At 37.3% G+C, this 17,765-nt stretch overlaps 1 protein-coding gene across 8 annotated transcripts in view; it reads left to right on the top strand.

Annotated features, from left to right (window-relative positions):
- The window catches only part of OSBPL1A (oxysterol binding protein like 1A), a 359,956-nt gene that overhangs the window by 286,819 nt on the left and 55,372 nt on the right, over positions 1–17,765 (top strand). The gene's annotated exons all lie outside the window — the stretch shown is intronic.

Raw genomic sequence — 17,765 nt, 5'->3', positions numbered from 1 at the left:
AGAGCTGCTATAAATATTTTTGTACATCAAGGTCCTTTTCCTTTTTCTTTGATCTCTTTGGGATACAGACCTTCTCGTGGTATTGTTTGATCAAAGGGTATGAACAGTTTTATAGCACTCTGTACATAGTTACAGATTGTTTTCCAGAATGGTTGGACCAATTCACAACTCCACCAGCACTCCATTAGTGTCCCTCTCCTCTAGCATTTCTCATTTTTCTTTTCTGTTACATTACCCAATCTGATCCTTTAAAAATTATTGAGGCCCCAAAAGAACTTTTGTTTGCATGGGTCATTTTCATAGATATTTACTGTGTTAGATATTAAAAATGATAATTTTTTAGATATTTATGAATTCCTTTAAAAATAACAATGATAAACCCATATGCTAACATAAACAACATAATTTTAATGAAAATAACATTTTCCAAAACAAAAATAATTTTAATGAGAAAAGTAGAAATGTTTTATGTATTTTTACAGATCTTTTTCATGTCTAACTTAATAGAAAACAACTGAAATTCTCATATCTATTTCAGCATTCAATCTGTCGTGATATATTATTTTGGTTGAAGTACATAAAGAAAATCCAACCTCACATAAAAATGCAATTTTAAAAGGGAGGGGTTTCTTAATAGGCCAATAAGCATCTCAGTGTTATTCTGAAAATAGATTTGACATGGAGTACCCCCTGAAATGTTCTTTGGTATCCCTAGACATCTCTCTTTGAGAACTACTGATCTATTTGCTTAAGGGTCTGATTTTCAAACTTGTCCCTGAGGCTGTTGATCACTATTAAGAGATCATAGGATAAAGTAATTACAAAATCTAAACATTATATTGCAAGCCAAAAAGAAAATATTCTAAAAAGTAAAAAAAAATTTGCTTTATCAGTAGTCACTTGTAAACACTTGTCAGTGATGTGAATTTTTAACTGGATGAATGATACTGAAATTTTAAGATTTTTCTTTTAATGCAGTAATAGTAATGAATTAAATACCAGGCAATAAGCAAGTTTGTTACATTGCTACATTCCTAAGATTAACTTGATATTAGAATAATGGGGACAAATACTAGATTTCAGAAATTCAGTATAAAGTTCACATATCTTATTTTTTATTTATCAAGCCAAATCAAGAAAAAATACTCTGGGGCGGCTAGATGGCGCAGTGAATAGAGCACTGGCCCCGGAGTCAGGAGGACCAGAGTTCAAATTCGGCCTCAGACACTTAACACTTACTAGCCATGTGACCTTGGGCAAATCACTTAACTCCAATTGCCCTGCCTTACCCCCTCCAAAGAAAGAAAAAATACTCTTAGATAGTATGCCACTTTGTACTGAGTAGAAAAATCATTGTTAGTCACCAGTCATAAAAGCCCAGTTATAAAATTGAACTGCCAGAAATACTAGATATTGATTCTCCTTTTGATTTCCTTTCCTATTTCTGTCACCTAAGAATATGGGACTGAATTATTCGAATGTCTCCTTATTGCTTGGAGGGTTCTTGAAAGATATGCCCAGTGGGTTGTAAAGTCTGGTATGTTCTGTTAAGCTGAAATGACAAGATGTAGACCAAACAGTGGACTGTATACATCTTGTCAGAGGTCTAACCCAAGTTTTTTTTTGAAAAGACTTATCACTGGAGGTAATAGGTGATGATTTTTTCAGCACCCATACATAGTTCATAAAAACTGTCTGTGAGGTCTAGAGAGGTTGTAATCTGTGTTGTTAGAGGGAGTCCCCACTTATGAAATCACTGATAAATTACAGTATAGAATATGATTAATGAAAATTTTGAATTCATAATTCTAGAAATTTGATTTCTATTTTCTAAATAATAAATAAGAATTTTTAGTACAACTAAGCACTTAGTTATTATTATAGTGGACTCTTTAAAGTGCTCTAAGTGTTAGTATGTATCCCAAATGACATAGGGTATGCTTACTAAAGGAACCCCAAACTAAAATCTAATACACCTTTTAAAGTTTTTAACATATAATACACATGCATACTTGAACACGTAACTACAGTAACACTTCACTGATCTTGGTTTGCACAAATGTTTTTAGGTCTCATGTCATCTATTCCTAAACCTCTAGTTCTATTTTATTCACAGGTAACTAGAACTCCTCAGTCCATACTTAGCCAATTAATATTTTAATTGATATGTTTTAATATAACAGATAGGCCAACAAATCCCCTCAAACCAAAAAGCAACTACTTTTACAAAAAACTAGTTTATCCATTTTATTCTTAAAAATTTATTTATTTACTTCTAGTTTACAGCATTCAGTTCCACAATTCCTTGAGTTTCAGATTTTCTTCCCCTCTCTCTACTTCCCCCTCCCTACCATGGTGGCATGCATTCAAATATAGGTAATACTAATACCTTCACATTAATCCAGTTTATACATTTTAAACAGATAATGAAGACATTGATACAACTTTGATAGTACAGTACAAGCATGGTATTAGATAGCAGTACTTTTCCCTTTCCATGTTGACTTTATATTTTTTTATTTTACCTTATTTTTTTTGCTCTATATCAGCTTCATACAAGTTTCCCCGTGTTTCTCTGAATTTCTCATTTATTCCAAATATTAGGCATTTACTTTGTTTCCATATTTTTATATGTGGATTGAGATATTTAGACATTTTGGTATGTGCCTGGGCTTTCATCAGTACATGAAGGTCTTATGTGGAAAACTCCCTCCACCAAAGCAGACATCTGTAACTTAATGTTTTAAAAGAGTTGCCCAGGGCCCTGAAAAGTTAGGTGATTTATCCATAGTCTCACAGCTAGTTGCTGTCAGACTTAGCACTTGATCCCAAGTCTTTGTGACTCCAAGGTCAGACTTCTCTCTGTTGCCTCCTCTTAAAAAGAATGCTACTCTGATGACAGTGACCCAACAGATGTATTTGAAGCATAGCAAAAATGACCAGCCAGTGTTTGAAACTTTTTAAGGCAAAAGGAGCAGCCTTAGTTTGCCAGGAGGAAGGACTTTGAAGAAGTCCTTAAATTCAGTTTAGCAAGTATTTGTTAAATGCCTACTGTGTGTTACGCACTGTGCTGGTTACTGGGGATACAAACACAAAGGGTATAATTGTCCCTGCCTTTGGAACGGCAACTTATTAGTTATTCTGGGTCAGTAGTTAATAGGAAAAGAGCTAGCATAAAGGGGAGAAACATTTTAAGTAAGCTGTGCAGCCCACCTTTCGTACTTCCCAGGCAGAATGGATGGTTCTGTATGTCTGTTGCAACTCTTGACTTTTTATATATAGAGTTGTATTCTGTTAGGTTCTTTATGTACCAATAAGGAGAAACCCTGACTAGAAGAAGGAGTGGTCCATTTCTAGCACTAGAATTTGAGAGTTTCAAATGACTTCTAAATAAGAATGTTAAATAAATTATGGGATTGAGTAGTTTAATTTCTATACTGCATTACCCTTTTTGTATTTGTTTCAAGTATAGTTTTGGGAAGTGTACCCTACAGTATTTTCAGTAAGAATGTGGTTAATAAAGATTATGAACTCTTGATTCCAGAAAGTTTATTTAGATTTTTACGTGACAACTTAATACTGTCATTTAGCTATTATTATAGGAAGCTCTTATATTTCTTTTCAATTCTCATCATTTATCCAATTGGTGGCCAGAAGTTTCTTGCAGGAGTTATTTTTTAGTAGATATTCCAGGCTTCTTGGTTGGATAGACTTGTTCGATTTGGGGCATTTACTGAACATTAATTATATGAGGTATTCACCATATTAGAGTTAAATTCAGACTTTCCTCTGCAGATCTTTAAAATTACACAAGATGAAAACTTTGCAGGCAGGTTTGTGGGGCAGTTAGATGGTGAAGTGGATAAAGCTCTGGTCCTGGAGTCAGAAAGTTCAAATTGAACCTGCGGCACTCACTAGTTGTGTGACCCTGGATAAGTCACTTAAGTCCTATTTACCTCATATCCTCATCTGTAAAATGAGGACACACTGGAGAAGGAAATGGCAAGCCCGCTTCAGTATCTTTGCCAAGAAAACACCAAATGAGGTCACAAAGAGTCGTCCAGGAATGAAAGAGAAAAATGTGCAGGAAATTGTAAGTACTTTACAAATATGGTCTTATTTGAACCTCACTACAATCCTGCGAAGTAGGCGCTATTATTATCCCCAATTTACAGTTGAGGAAACAGAAGTTAAGTGATTTGCCCAGCTACACAGCTGGTAAGTGTCTGGGGTTAGATTTAAACTCAAGTCTTTTAACTTCACGGCCAGAGCTCTATCTGCTGTACCACCTGGCTGCCCCATTATGAACTAAACTAGTCAAATATTTATCAGTCCTCTTTTAAATAACTTGCTGAAATCATTTCCACTTGTGCTTTCCATAAGGGTGAATATGATAGAACTTTAGACTGGCGAGAGTTATGGGATGCCCTATAGTCCAACTCCCTTCTTTTTCACATGTGGAAACTGAGTCAAAGAGAGGTTAAATGACTTGCCTAAAGTAAATTCAGGTCTTCTGACTTCAGAACTAGTATTCTTTCCAAAACTCATGGTAGTCCTTATGCTTTGGATATTATTATTAAAATGTCCTTTTGCCTTTTTTTAAACAAGACGATAATACTGAAACAGTTGTTTTTGTGTGAATATAAGTTGTCTAACCATAAAGAATTAACATCATACATGCATAACTTTGCCTTGTTTAACATTACTTGACAATAGCATCATTAATATATTATGTCCAAATCCTACTGTAACATAGCAAAGCCCCCATTATAATGTCATTTGGCCAGCTGCCGAAGACAAGAAAGAGAATCTAAAATGAACTCTAATAGTGTTGCCTCCTTTGAAGATCAGTTGGCTTTCTGTCCCATTTATAACAATCTTTCTATGGAGGTGCCTGTTGTGCTGTTCTCGCAGACGTGTTTTTCTGTAAGCATTTGGAAACACTGGGAAGGGTGTGTCTATACATAAGACTCAGATTGCAGCCTCATAGAAAGACTAAGTCCGTATCCTGAGCTGCCTTTTTCTCTCTCTGAAATCTCCCTTGATGATCTCATCCTCTCCTATGGGTTTAATTATCTTTACACAGGAGAGAGGGAGGGAGAGAGAGAGAGGGAAGGAAGGAGGGAGGGAGGCAGAGAGAGAGAGAGAATGAATACACATATGCATGCTGCTACAGAGTTAAATGCAAGATTATTTTTGGTGGGAGAAGGAGCTAAGAGTTAGTGGGTTCAGGAAGCAGTTCATATGGAACAGAGATTCTTAACTTTTTTTTTTTACTTTGTTGGCAGTGTAATGGAGTTTGTGAACCTCCTTCTCAGAATAATATTTTTAAGTCCATAAAATAAAATACATAGGGATATAAAGGAAACTAAGAAGAAGATAGTAAACTAAGTCTTAAAGGAAACTAGAGAGTTAAGTTAAAATGAGAAGAGAATACCTTTTGGCATAGGAGGATAGATAGCCAATACAAAAGGCACAAAGATGGAAGAGGAGTATTGTTTTTTAGGAATTGTAGGAAGACCAGTTTAACTGGACTATAGAATGTGTGAAAAGGAGTAAATGTATAACAATGCTGGAAAGATAGTTTCTAGGATCAGGCCATAAAAGGCTTTAAATGACAAACTAATAAGTCTATATTTGATTTTAGATGTAATCGAAACTAGCTGTTGGAGCTTATTTAGTAGGGTAGTGACATGGTCAGAATTTTGGTAACTGGGGGAGGGTAAATTAGAAGAGAGACTTAAGTCAGGAAGAACAATTAGAAAGCGTTATTTTTTGCAGTACAAGCAAGTGGTGATGAAAGAATAAACAAGGATGGTGGTATATAAATAGAAAGAAGGTGACAAAAGAGATGTTTAGGTAAACATTACAAGATTTGGCAAATGATTAGATAAGTAGAGTGAGGGAGAGTAAGGAATCAAGGAGGACACTCAGGTTTGTTGATTGGGAGTTTGGTGGTACCTTGGGAGAAATTAGGAATTTGAAGGCAAAAGTGAATGAATGAATATTTATTAAGTGCTTACTATGTGTCAAGCACTGTGTTAAGTGTTGAGTATACAAATGCAAGCAAATAAGTTATATCTTGCCTTTAAGTAGTGTAGTAAGTTACTTGTTAGGGGAAGACAGCACACTGACAAGTAATGACCAGCACCAAGTCTTTTGGACAGGAAATTCAGAGCAAATAGTGATAGGAGTCATAGAGCAATTGCTTGACACGTCCTTTTCAGTTATGGTGGTGTTGGTTTAGAACTGGAAAATGTGTTGCGCTTGAAGTTGAGGGTTTGGGAAGAAGATGTTGAGCACATAGAAAGTGGGGGGAAAAGTGGTGTCATGGTAAGATACAGTGATTGCTCGCCAATCCAAAGGCCCAGAGCTTGAGTTCCAGGTCAGAGGGAGAAGTTTGAGGACAGATGATGAGGCACGAGACGACTGGCAAATGATGTGGTAGGTCTGAGCATGAGCTCAGTGAATAATGCCTTGTGTTTTAGACAAGATGAATTTGAGATGCCTGTAGGATATCTGGTGTGAAATATTCAGTAGGTGATTTGTAATATTCATAGAAGTGATCCTGTAGATCACCTAGGTCACCCCCTCTTTTTTCCAGCTGGAATAACTGAGGCCCAGAAACCTTAAGTGACTTTTCCATTTGATGATGATCCAGGTTACAAATGACAAAAAAGGAATTCAGATCCAGGTCTTCTGACTCTAAGTCCAGAATTTTTTTACTGTTCCCCATGTTCTTTTCCTCTAGACTCACCTTTACTTGAGAATTCTCTATATCAATTGACGCATTAAAATTTTCATCACCAAGGATTATAAAATCAGAGTAATTTTTTACTTTTTTTTACCCCACCTCCCTCTTATATCTAATCAGTTGCCAGTATTAATTACTAATTAATTTTAATCACATGATTGCCAAGTTTAATGAAACTGTTATTCCTATTTCTGCCCTGCAAAAGTAAGAAAATGTCCCCATGAAAATTGCACTGTGAAATGCAAGTGCAAAGTTTCATGACATGGTTCTACAAAAAAATGCTGACGCTAACTGCATTTTATAAACAAGTTGTAAGGCATAATAAAAATACAAGAACAATTAATATCATTTTAGAAGAGGTTGAAAGTAGGATGCTACTCTTCTTTCTACCCCCATTTCCATTTCTTATCTGGTGTATTGTCCTCTTTTGTCTCCCATCTCTCCCTTCTCTAATCCATATTCCAAACAACTGCCAAAAGAATCTTCCCAAGAGCGACTTTATCACTCCTCTGGTCAGAAACCTGCAGTAACTCATCATTTCATGAATAAAAACACAAACTACTTGCATTCTTTACAGTGCTAGCGTTTAAGGTCTTCCCCAGTTTGGTTTCTATTTGCCTATCTTCTTTTTACTCCCTTTTATGTATATCTTGTGTTCTAGCCAAACTAGAATATTAACCATTACCTAAATTAGAAGTTCCATCTCCTACTTCTTTGTAAACCATCCTCCATGACTAGAATGAGCCTTATCTTAGCCTCCCAAAATGCTTCTCTTTCTTCAAGTCTCAATACAAGTGTTTCCTCCTCTATGAAGCTTTCCCTGATCTTCCCAGCTCAGTGTTGTTACCTAGAATTTATTTTATTTTACATGACTAGTGTGCGGAGGGGAGGCATAATAGGGGGAGAGTTATGCATATTCTACCCCCCAAACAGAGAGTGAGCTCTCCTTCAGAGCAACTGTTTCATTTCTGAAGGAAAAAAGTGATCTTTTAATTAATTTCTCATTATACTTTAAAGTCTAGGTGATATTATTCAAAACACTTAAGTTTTATTGAGACCTCATTTTATTTCTTGACCACTATTTATTAATACTAAGAAGTGGTGTTACATAGAGAACTAGCTTCAGGGTCAGGAGGACCTGATTTCAAGTCCCAAGACTAACCTCTCCTGCTTCTGTGACCCTGGCAAGTAATGTTTGAGAGGTTTTCTTTTAAGAGAGGCATTTACGTCTTAGAATTTGTCTTTTATAAATTATTGCAAAAATGAGGTCAGTGATTCAAGCAGTTCTCTATAACTATAAATTGTGAAGCAGTTGCTACTCTGAATTGATAAGAGGGAGTTTCCTCTCTGGGGAGTTCCATAAAACACTGAAATCACAGGCCTGAACAAAAGGAAGATTTTCATGCCAGTAAATAAAAATAACCGACATAAGTAAGACAGTATTTAAAGCAGTGTTGTACTTAAATTCTTCAAAGATCCAAGATTTTGTTAGTGTAGGTATTCCATTCATGCATGTCTTAATGTAACCCCTCATTAACATTTTGAAATAGGTGGTGTTTTTTTTAAGGATGCTTGCCTATTTTCCCTTTAATACACAAATTCCCTGAATGTTGAGCACAGAGTGTTGTATATAATAAATGCTTATAAGTATGGAATGACTGTGCTGTGCTAATTCACTAATGAATGAACGTTATTGGAGAAAGGTGGGGAGAGTGTCCCTCTTTTAGAAAAGGGAGTAAGGAGGCCCTCTGAGATGCCTAAATCTAGACGCTAAAGAGGATGTTTTTTGCTTCATACCTTCCTAGGAGTATAAATGTTTAGAAGTCATAGAAATTCCAGGGCCATGAATGAATTTTAAAAATCGTAACCTATAGCCAGATAAAGATATTATTTTGTGAGTGATAAAAGCTATTATTATTAAAGATATTATTATTTTATGGTGAAACCTTTTTTTTTTACCCTAAAAGAGAATTCAAAGATTTTGCTGCTTTTATGGAACTTTTTTTTTTTAAACATTTTCATGTTGTTTAGGAATTTTAGTGGGAGAGGTTTTTCTTTTAAGAAAGGCATTTAAATCCTAGAATTTGGCTTTTAAAAATTACTGCAAAAATGAGGTTACCAAATGTGGTAAATTATAGTCTATTATGTTGTTTTTAATTACTGGGCTGTTGAGTGACTTGAAAAGATGTTTCTAGGTAAAACAGTAGAAGATAACATGACTGCTAATTTGATGGATAACATGTAGATCAGAAAAACTTTGTGTATTTTCCTTTAAAAAATCAGTTCCCTTATACATTCTTTTACCTAATAAAATTTTGATAAAAAGTCTTTTAAAAAATGATTGTAGTTTAAAAAAGCATCCATGTAAATACATGCATCCTTGCACATTTTACATATATATGCATATATATATGTGTGTGTGTGTATATATATATATATATGTAAAGACTATTTGAATACATGCAAACATGTGAGTGAAAATGGAGTAATTACTTCCAGGTAATTTTGATTGGCATTGACCCTGTTTTTACAAGAGTTAAATTAACCCCCTGGAGTGGATAGCATATGATACATTTATTTGACAAATGGGAAGACTAAGCTAAAAGAAAGTACACAGCTAGTCACTGCCCTGCAATCCCTATTCCTAATGATCCTTATTCATTATGTTTTTTGTGAAAAGAGATTGTTATACCTGATAAAAACAAACAGGCAAGATTAAAGAAAACTAATTAGTGAATTCTCAAGGAAGCTTAGTGAAAGCAGTGAAACAATGGAAAGAGCAGCAGATCAAAATCATAGTATTGAGGTTCAAATTTTAACATCATTTATATTATGTGTAAAAATGCCTTCATATTAGGGGACTTCAACACACACACAGACTCACTCTCTCTCTCTCTCTCTCTCTCTCTCTCTCTCTCTCTCTCTCTCTCTCAAGCATCCTCAACTTAGTCATTTAACATGACCTACTCTTCCGTCCCACTTAGCCACACATAAGGTCATACCCTTGATCTTGCTATAACCTTCAGATGCATCACTTCATATTCATGAACTCTGAAATTCCCTGATCTCATCACAATCTGTTGTCGTTACTTCTCCCTTTGCCTTGCAACCCCAAGCCCTGCTCTTTGTTAACAACATGACCTCTCGACGCCTCAGTTCTTTACTAGTTCTTTCACACCTGTTCTAGCTATATTCCCTTCTCTTCCCCATCTTGCCCCAGTGGTGAACCAATTCAACCAGCCTCTTCTCCTGATTCCCTGACACCCTTTTCATTTGGCCAGTCTTGCCCTGCCAAGCCTCAGTGTTAGATCACTCCCACCACCCACTGCCTTTCACTCCTACCTACATCCTGCTGAACAAAGTTGGAGAAAAATCACAAAGCCATGCTGACTTGGTCCACTGAAAATTTATGTTATATGACCTCAATTGGGCCCTCACTGCCACGGGACAATTTCTTTATACCTCCCACGTTAGGTCACTATCCCACTCTTCACAGTGGCTCTTCCCAACCTTTTCATTCTTTCTCAAATCTCCCATTCTTTCCTTTTCCCTAACCCTTTCAGCTAAGAGCTTTGCCTTATATTTTACTGAAAATATTGAGACCATTCTCGAAGAGCTCCCTCTTCTCCCTTCCTCTCTGATCGCCTAGTTGCTCTCTGCCATTATCTGTTTCTTTATCCTTATCTCACATAATGAGACGGTCCTTTTACCTATCAGGGCAAACTCTTCTACATGTACAAATGATCTCATTACACCCCATCTAGCAGACTGCTGCCTCCTCTGATCCCAACTCTCTCAACTATCAATCTTTCCTTTTTTTCTGACTGCCTGCACACATGCTCATGTCTCCCTCATCCTTAAAAAACCCCCACTTGATCTATCCACCTCTTAACTATCATCTAATATTTTTCTTCCCTTTCTGACTAAATTTCTTGAGAAGGCTATTTATAATAGGTGTTTCTACTTCCTTTCATCTCATTCCTTACCTCTTTAAAGTATGCCTTCCACTTTCATTATTTGACAAAAATTGTTCTCTCCAAAGTTTCTGATGATTTCTTGTCACCAAATTTCCTAACCTTTTTTTTCAGTCCTCATCCTTCTTGACCTCTCTACAGTCTTTGATAGTGTCATTTACCCTCTTTTCCTCAATACTCTCTTCTGTCTAGATTTTCATTACACAATATTCTTCCCTGCTTCTCCTTCCTATCTGACCACTCCTCAATATCCTTTGCTGGATCTTTATCCAAATCATACCTACTAACCATGGCTGTCCCAAAGGGCTCTCTATCTTGGGCTCTTTTCTCTTCTCCCTCTATACTGTTTTTCTTGATGTTCTTATCAGTACCTATGAATTCATTATCATCTCAGTGCTAACAATGTTCAAAGCCACTTTTCCAACTCTAACCTTTTTTCAACAACCTCCAGTCTCACATCTTCAGCTGCCTGTTAGACATTTCAAACTAGATGTCCCATTGACATCTTAAAGTCAACATGTCCAAAGTGACCGCATTATATTTCCACCTAAACCCTCCCCTCTTCCTAACTTCTCTGTTACTGTAAAGAATAACACTGTTCTCTTAGTTCTTCAGGCTTGCAACCTAGGTACTATCTTCAGCTCCTCACAGTCTCATCCCCTACATATATCTGTGACCAAGACCTGTCAATTTTACCTTTGTAACATCTCACAAATATGTCCCCTTCTCAGTGATACTCCCACTAACCCACTGCAGGCACTTATCACCTCAGTCCTAGACTATTGTAATAGCCTTCTATTTGGTCTCCCCACCTCAGGTCTTTCCCTATTCTAATCCATTCTTCATTCAGCTGTCAGAGGGATCTTCCTAAAGCATAAGTCTGACCATTTCATTCCCCTATTTAACAAACTCCATTGGTTCCCTTTTACCTCTGGTATCGGATATAAAATTCTCTGGTGTTCAAAGCCCTTCATAACCTTTCTACTTTGCACCTTTCCAGTTTTCTTAAACCTTATACTCTTCCATGTATACTCTGCAATCCAATGACTCCTACTTCCCTGTTTTCTTCACATAATACCCTCCATCTGCCAACTCTGTATTTTTATTGGTTTTCCTCCCTTACCTAGAACTGTTTCCTTCCTCATATGCATCTCCTGGCTTCCCTGGCTTTCAAGTCTCAGCCTAAGTCCTGCCCCTTGTAAGAAGCTTTTCCATCTTTCTTAATCTTAGTACCTTTCCTTTGAGGCTATCCCCAATTTGTCCTGTATGTGTATCTTGTTTGTACCTCCACTAGATTGTAAACTCCTTGAAGGCAGGAATGGTTTGGTGTGAGGGCAGGAGAGAAGGGGTATGGTTTGTATCTCTCATGCTTAGTACAATGCCTGGCACATAAAAAATTACTTAATAAATGCTTGTTGGCTTGAATACCTCTGATCCCTTCTATCTTATGTAATCTTTGGCAAGTCACAACTTCTCTGGACCTATTTCCTTATATGTAAATTATGGGGTTGAACTAGATGGCTTCTGAAGTCCCTTTTAGTTCTACATCTATGATTCTTTGATCACACAAATACTACATGCTCAGGAATAGTTCACATGGAATCAAAAAGAATTTAGAGTGGGAAGAGATCTTAGAGATGCTCCAGTTTCACCTCTTAATTTTAGAGAAGAGGAAACTAAGATTCAGTGAAGTGATTTATCACATTGGAAGTAAGGAACAGAGCCATTATTCAAACCTTTGCCCTCTGACTTGAAATCCATTGCCCTTCCTCTTTCTTTCCTCTACAACAGAGTGGTATTAAGTAACCAAGGAAGGATAAATCAGTTGTGGCTGCCATGGGGAAGAAGATCAAGGTGACTTATATTTGACATGCCTTCCAAGGTGTAAGAAGAAAAGGAAGGGGGGAGAGAGCAAATCTTATATTCCTTAGTCATAGGTCTGACCATGCTACTCCTCTGATCAAGCAGTCTCAGTGGTTTTCTGTGACTAGTAGTATAAAGGGTTTATTGTACCCTTTCAAACTGATTATACATTATTCCTCTTATACATTGTGTATTCCAGTCTACCCTGTAGACTGCCCTCTCCAGTACTGGATATTTTTATCATTCTCCTTCCCTGACAACATACTGGACCAGGAAGATGATGAGGGGGTACGTATATAATCCTTGTTTCTCCCTGCCTCTTCTAGACCGTCCCTCTGCTGTTATAACTTGAGAGGTTCACTCTTTCCAGATATATCAACTAATAATTACTCTTACTCCTCTCTAGACTGAACTACAGACTTTGTCTCCTTTCATCTTGGAAACTCACTACAGCCCTGGAATTTTCACATTATAAGTTTCCTCTGCCCCTTCAGCTTTTCCCTCTAATTAGACGACTCCTTTCAGAACCTCTTTTGAAGGAGGATGCCTAGGTCAGCCATGTCTTATTCTTCTCCAGGCTATATTCTCAGTGTCAGCAGATTTGCCTTGTTACTTTTTTGAGAAAAATAAAAGCTATTCATCATATAAAAATAAAGTAAAAGCTATTCATCATACAAGTTCCTTCTCCCCATCCAGTATGTTAAATTCCCTTGACAGTATACTCCATTCTTGTTTTCTATGCTCTAGTATCTGATGAAGAAGTCTTCTTTTCATCACAAGACCAGTCATTCTACTTGTGCCCTGATCGCCTACTTTTCTGCCTCCTCTAGCAGCTTCCTCCTTCAGCCGCCTTCTTCCTCTATTCCTTAAGCTTTTCCCAACTGCTGCCTATTTATACATCTACATCTCCCCCATCCTAAAAAAAAAAACCTTAACTTCTGTCCCCTCAAGATATTTTCCTAAATTTCTCTTCCCTTTTGTAGCCAACCTTCTATTAAAAGCCTTCTACTTTAGTTACCGCCATTTCATCTCCTCCTCCTCCACATCCCAGTCCAATCTGGTTTCTGACATTATGACTTAACTAAAGCTGCTCTCTACAGAGTTGCCATAACAATCTCTTACCAGCCCAGTATTATTATCTTTTCTTACACTTCTTTTTAAAGTATACATTTATTTTTCAATATTCACTTTTACAATATTTTGAGTTCCAAATTTTTTTCTCCCTCCCCTTCCCCCTTCTCAAGACAGCAGATAATCTGATAAAGGCTATTTATGCACAGTCAGAGGAAACATTTCCACATTAGTCATGTTGTGAAAGAAGAATCAGAACAAAAGGGGAAAACCACGAGAAAGAAAAAAAAAGAAAATAATGTGCTTTGATCTGCATTCAGAATCCATATTCTTTCTCTGGATGTGAATAACATTTTCCATAATGAGTCTTTTGGAATTGTCTTAGATCATTGTATTGCTGCAAAGTTTTCTTGTACTTCTGAAGTACTGTTGATACTGTTGAACATATCCTTTAAAAAAATTCTTTTTTTTTTTTTTTTGCTTTTTGGAGGGGAGAAGGCAGGGCAGTTGGGGTTAAGTGACTTGCCCAAGGTCACACGTGTGTGTGTGTGTGTGTGTGTGTGTGTGTGTGTGTGTGAGAGAGAGAGAGAGAGAGAGAGAGAAAGACAGAGAGACAGAGACAGAGAGAAGTGTCTGAGACTGGATTTGAACTCAGGTCCTCCTGACTCCAGGGCCAGTGCTCTAGTCACTGTGCCACCTAGCCGCCCCAAACACATCCCTTCTTCCTGGATAATTTCTTCTCCCTGGGTTTTTGTGATACAGATCTCCTACCTTTCTGACTATTCTTAGTCTTCTTTGCTGGACCAATCAATCAGTCAACATTTATTACGTGCCTACTATATGCCAGACAATGTGCTAAGTGCTAGGGATGCAAAAAGAGGCAAAAGACAATCTCTGCCCTCAAGGAGCTTATAGTCTAAAGGGGGAGCCAATAAGCAACCAAATATAGATAAAGCAAGCTATATATAAAATAAACAGGAAATAATTAACAGAAGGAAGGCACTGGAATTAAGAGGGGTTATGGACGTTTTCCTGTAGAAGGTGAGCTTTTATTTGGGACTTATAGGAAGCCAGGGAGGTGAGTAGCTGGAGCAGAGGAGGAAGGGAATTGCAGGTTCAGGAGACAGCTAGAGAAAATGTCCAGAGCCAAGAGATGGAATGTCTTGTCATGGAACATTCAGAAGGCCAGTGTCATAAATGGAAGAATGCATGTCAAAGAGTAAAGTGTAAGAAGATTGGAAAGTTAGGAGGGAACTAGGTTATGAAAAGTTTTGAATGCCAAACAGCATTTTGCATTTGCTCCTGAAGACAATAAGAAACCACTAGAGTATATGAAGGGAGAGAGGGTGACATGGTTGGACCTGTACTTTAGGAAAATCACTTCGATGACAGAATGGAGAATGGATTGGATTGAGAAGAGACTTGAGGCAAGCAAACCCATCAACAGCTGTTGTAATAATCAAGAGATGTTGCAAAGGTAAAATTGACAGGCCTTGGCAAAAGCTTGATTATGGGGAGTGCCCATTCCATATTTATGGATGTTCCCCAAAACTCTTCTGGGACTTCTGTTCAGTTTTTGTATCCTTTCTCAGTAATGTTTTCTACCTCCCTTTGGTTCAGTTTTCATCTCTACACATAAGGCTTTGTGTTCCAGCTCCTGTCATTGATTGTTTATTGACCCTTTTCACTGGATGCACTGTAGGTGTCTCAGACTCCTCATATCCACAATAGAACTCATCATTCCTTCCCCCCCATAGCCACCTTGTCTCCAGATTGCTCTATTTTTGCTACAGTGGTAGACATAGTTTGATTATTTTGCTCACTTGCCCAACAACCTCGAACTGCCTCTGGGATAAAACACAGACTTTTTAGATTGACTTTCCATAAAATGGCTGTAGCCAACTTTTCCATATAAAACATATAAAACATCCAAAAGGATGTTTTATACATGACTTTGCTTCCTGTACTCTACATTCCACTCAGTTCTGCACTCTTGTCTCTTGCCTCTGAGCCTTTGAACAGACTGCCTTTGATGCCTCTTCTTAGAGCCTCAAGCTTCCTGAAAGGCTCCATTCCTGTACCATCTCTTATGGAGAATCCTATTTTTGTGAACCTGATAATAATCACAATCTAGTTTAACTAGTTACCTTCTCTTCTTATTGTTGGTATATATTTATCTGTTTACGTCTCTCATATCTATAAGAGAATGTAATCTCCTTGAGGACAAGACTTTTTTCTTTTTGGCATTGTAACTCTTGTATTTAGCACTATGCAGGTCATAAAACTCTTAATAAATATATCTTAGGTTAGATTGGAATAGATCACTAGAGGTCATCTACAAGATGACCATTTCTTGATGTACAAAGAATTCCTTTTCATGAATAAATTGGATTAAATTATTTTCAGATCTCTTGAACCTCTGAGCTTCTGTGACTCTGTGAATGTTTCAAAGCCCAATGATTTTTAAAGCTTTATTCAAAACTGCCCCAAACCAAAATGTATTTAAAATAATATAAATCCAAAGACACCTGAAGAAATTAGGGGGTCTCTTCCTGTGTCATCATACAGTGGCAAAGCTATTATTTCTCTGATGTTTCTCATGCCAGTCTGCCATTTTGATTTTACAAACTAAACTAGGGCGTGAGGTGGATTTTTTTGAGGGAGAGAAGTTTTTGTTTTTTTCTGTTTTGTTTGCTTTAATTTTGGTCTGGATTTATGAATACTCTTAGTGTGAAAACTTCTATCACTGGTGATATTGCAATTTCATGATGTGTTGTGGTAAAACCATCTCAGTTCACAATCAGACGACCTCTAATCCAAGTATAGGCATTTGTTGAGATTGATGCCTCTTATGAAGCAGGCCAAGTTCCAAGAGGAACCAGCAGCTTCAGAGAAAACAAGATGGATTTTTAATAGGGTAAAGATGCAATAACATAGCAGGAGGGGATTGTTAAGGTATTGGGTAATAGGTGAGGGGTCCCAGCCAGGGTGGAACTGCACATGTGATTACCCACAATGCATACAGAAAAACCCATTTGGGGGTGTGTGTATGTATGATAATGATATTATTATAAGCCTCTCTACATCCTAAGTTCACTCTAGGTCAGTTCTTTACTATTACTGTGAAGGTGCTTACTTAGGGAAAGTCTTCTTCCATTGTTTTGAGGTCCACACTGCTTGGGCATCCTGGTGGTACCACTTGCTGATTGGCTGAGTATTGTGGTCCTATCTGAGACTTAGATGGATGGTTGTGGTTGAGTGCACCTGCTGGTTCTGTGGGAAATAGGAGTTCATGGGCACACCTGTTGTCTAGTGAGCATTGTGGCATATATGAAGAAGTTAGGATATGAGTGTGGGGATGGGGCGGTGAGTGGCTAGATAGGTGCAGTGGGCCTGCGTTCAGTGAAGCCTACAAGGAATTCAGAACATTGGGGCTGGGGACAGCTCCATCAGGATTCCACCAGTTGTACACAACTTACCTGTTGCCCAAAGGGTTGCTCTAATTTAAGTGACATGCATCACACAGCTGGCATGTGTTAGAGGCAGGACTTAAACCTGGGTCTTCCTGATGCTGAATCACTATCCATTAGTCCAGTTGACCAAATTAACAGGATTCAAAACTTTGTTTTGTCTTGATTTTTGTTTTGTCATTGGGTGACTAAAGACTTAGTGACATTGCTAACTGTTTTCAAAGTGGAGGAGAATTGTACAGAGCAGAATATTAAAGTTTGCAAACTAAGGCAGATTCAGTTTGAAATTCTGAATAATGGAGTGGGGTGGGGGTTGTGGAAGACAGTATAGTAACTTATTGAGAAGAATCCGTCCCTCCCCCCCAAAAGAAAAAGAACAGGTTTACTGATTTTTTCACACTGAAGCTAATTCTTGTACTGGCGTACAATCCTTAATATGTTTGGTTAATTAAACCAGGACATCACACTCCTAGAAGTTCTTTTAGGATGTTTCTTGTCTAAACAAAGAAAAAGAGGAGCTTAGAACCTGGGACTCTTAAGTATATTTCAGTGAAGTGAAATTGATAATTTATTTAAATATAGATGGATAGATAGATAGATAGATAGATAGATAGATAGATAGATAGATAGATA

The sequence above is a fragment of the Petaurus breviceps genome, unplaced genomic scaffold (assembly GCF_028583685.1).
Source record: "Petaurus breviceps papuanus isolate PSGF00001 unplaced genomic scaffold, PetGlider_PUasm1.0 38, whole genome shotgun sequence".
NCBI classification, from domain to species: Eukaryota; Metazoa; Chordata; class Mammalia; order Diprotodontia; family Petauridae; genus Petaurus; species Petaurus breviceps.
This window is presented reverse-complemented; position numbering and strand designations above follow the sequence as displayed.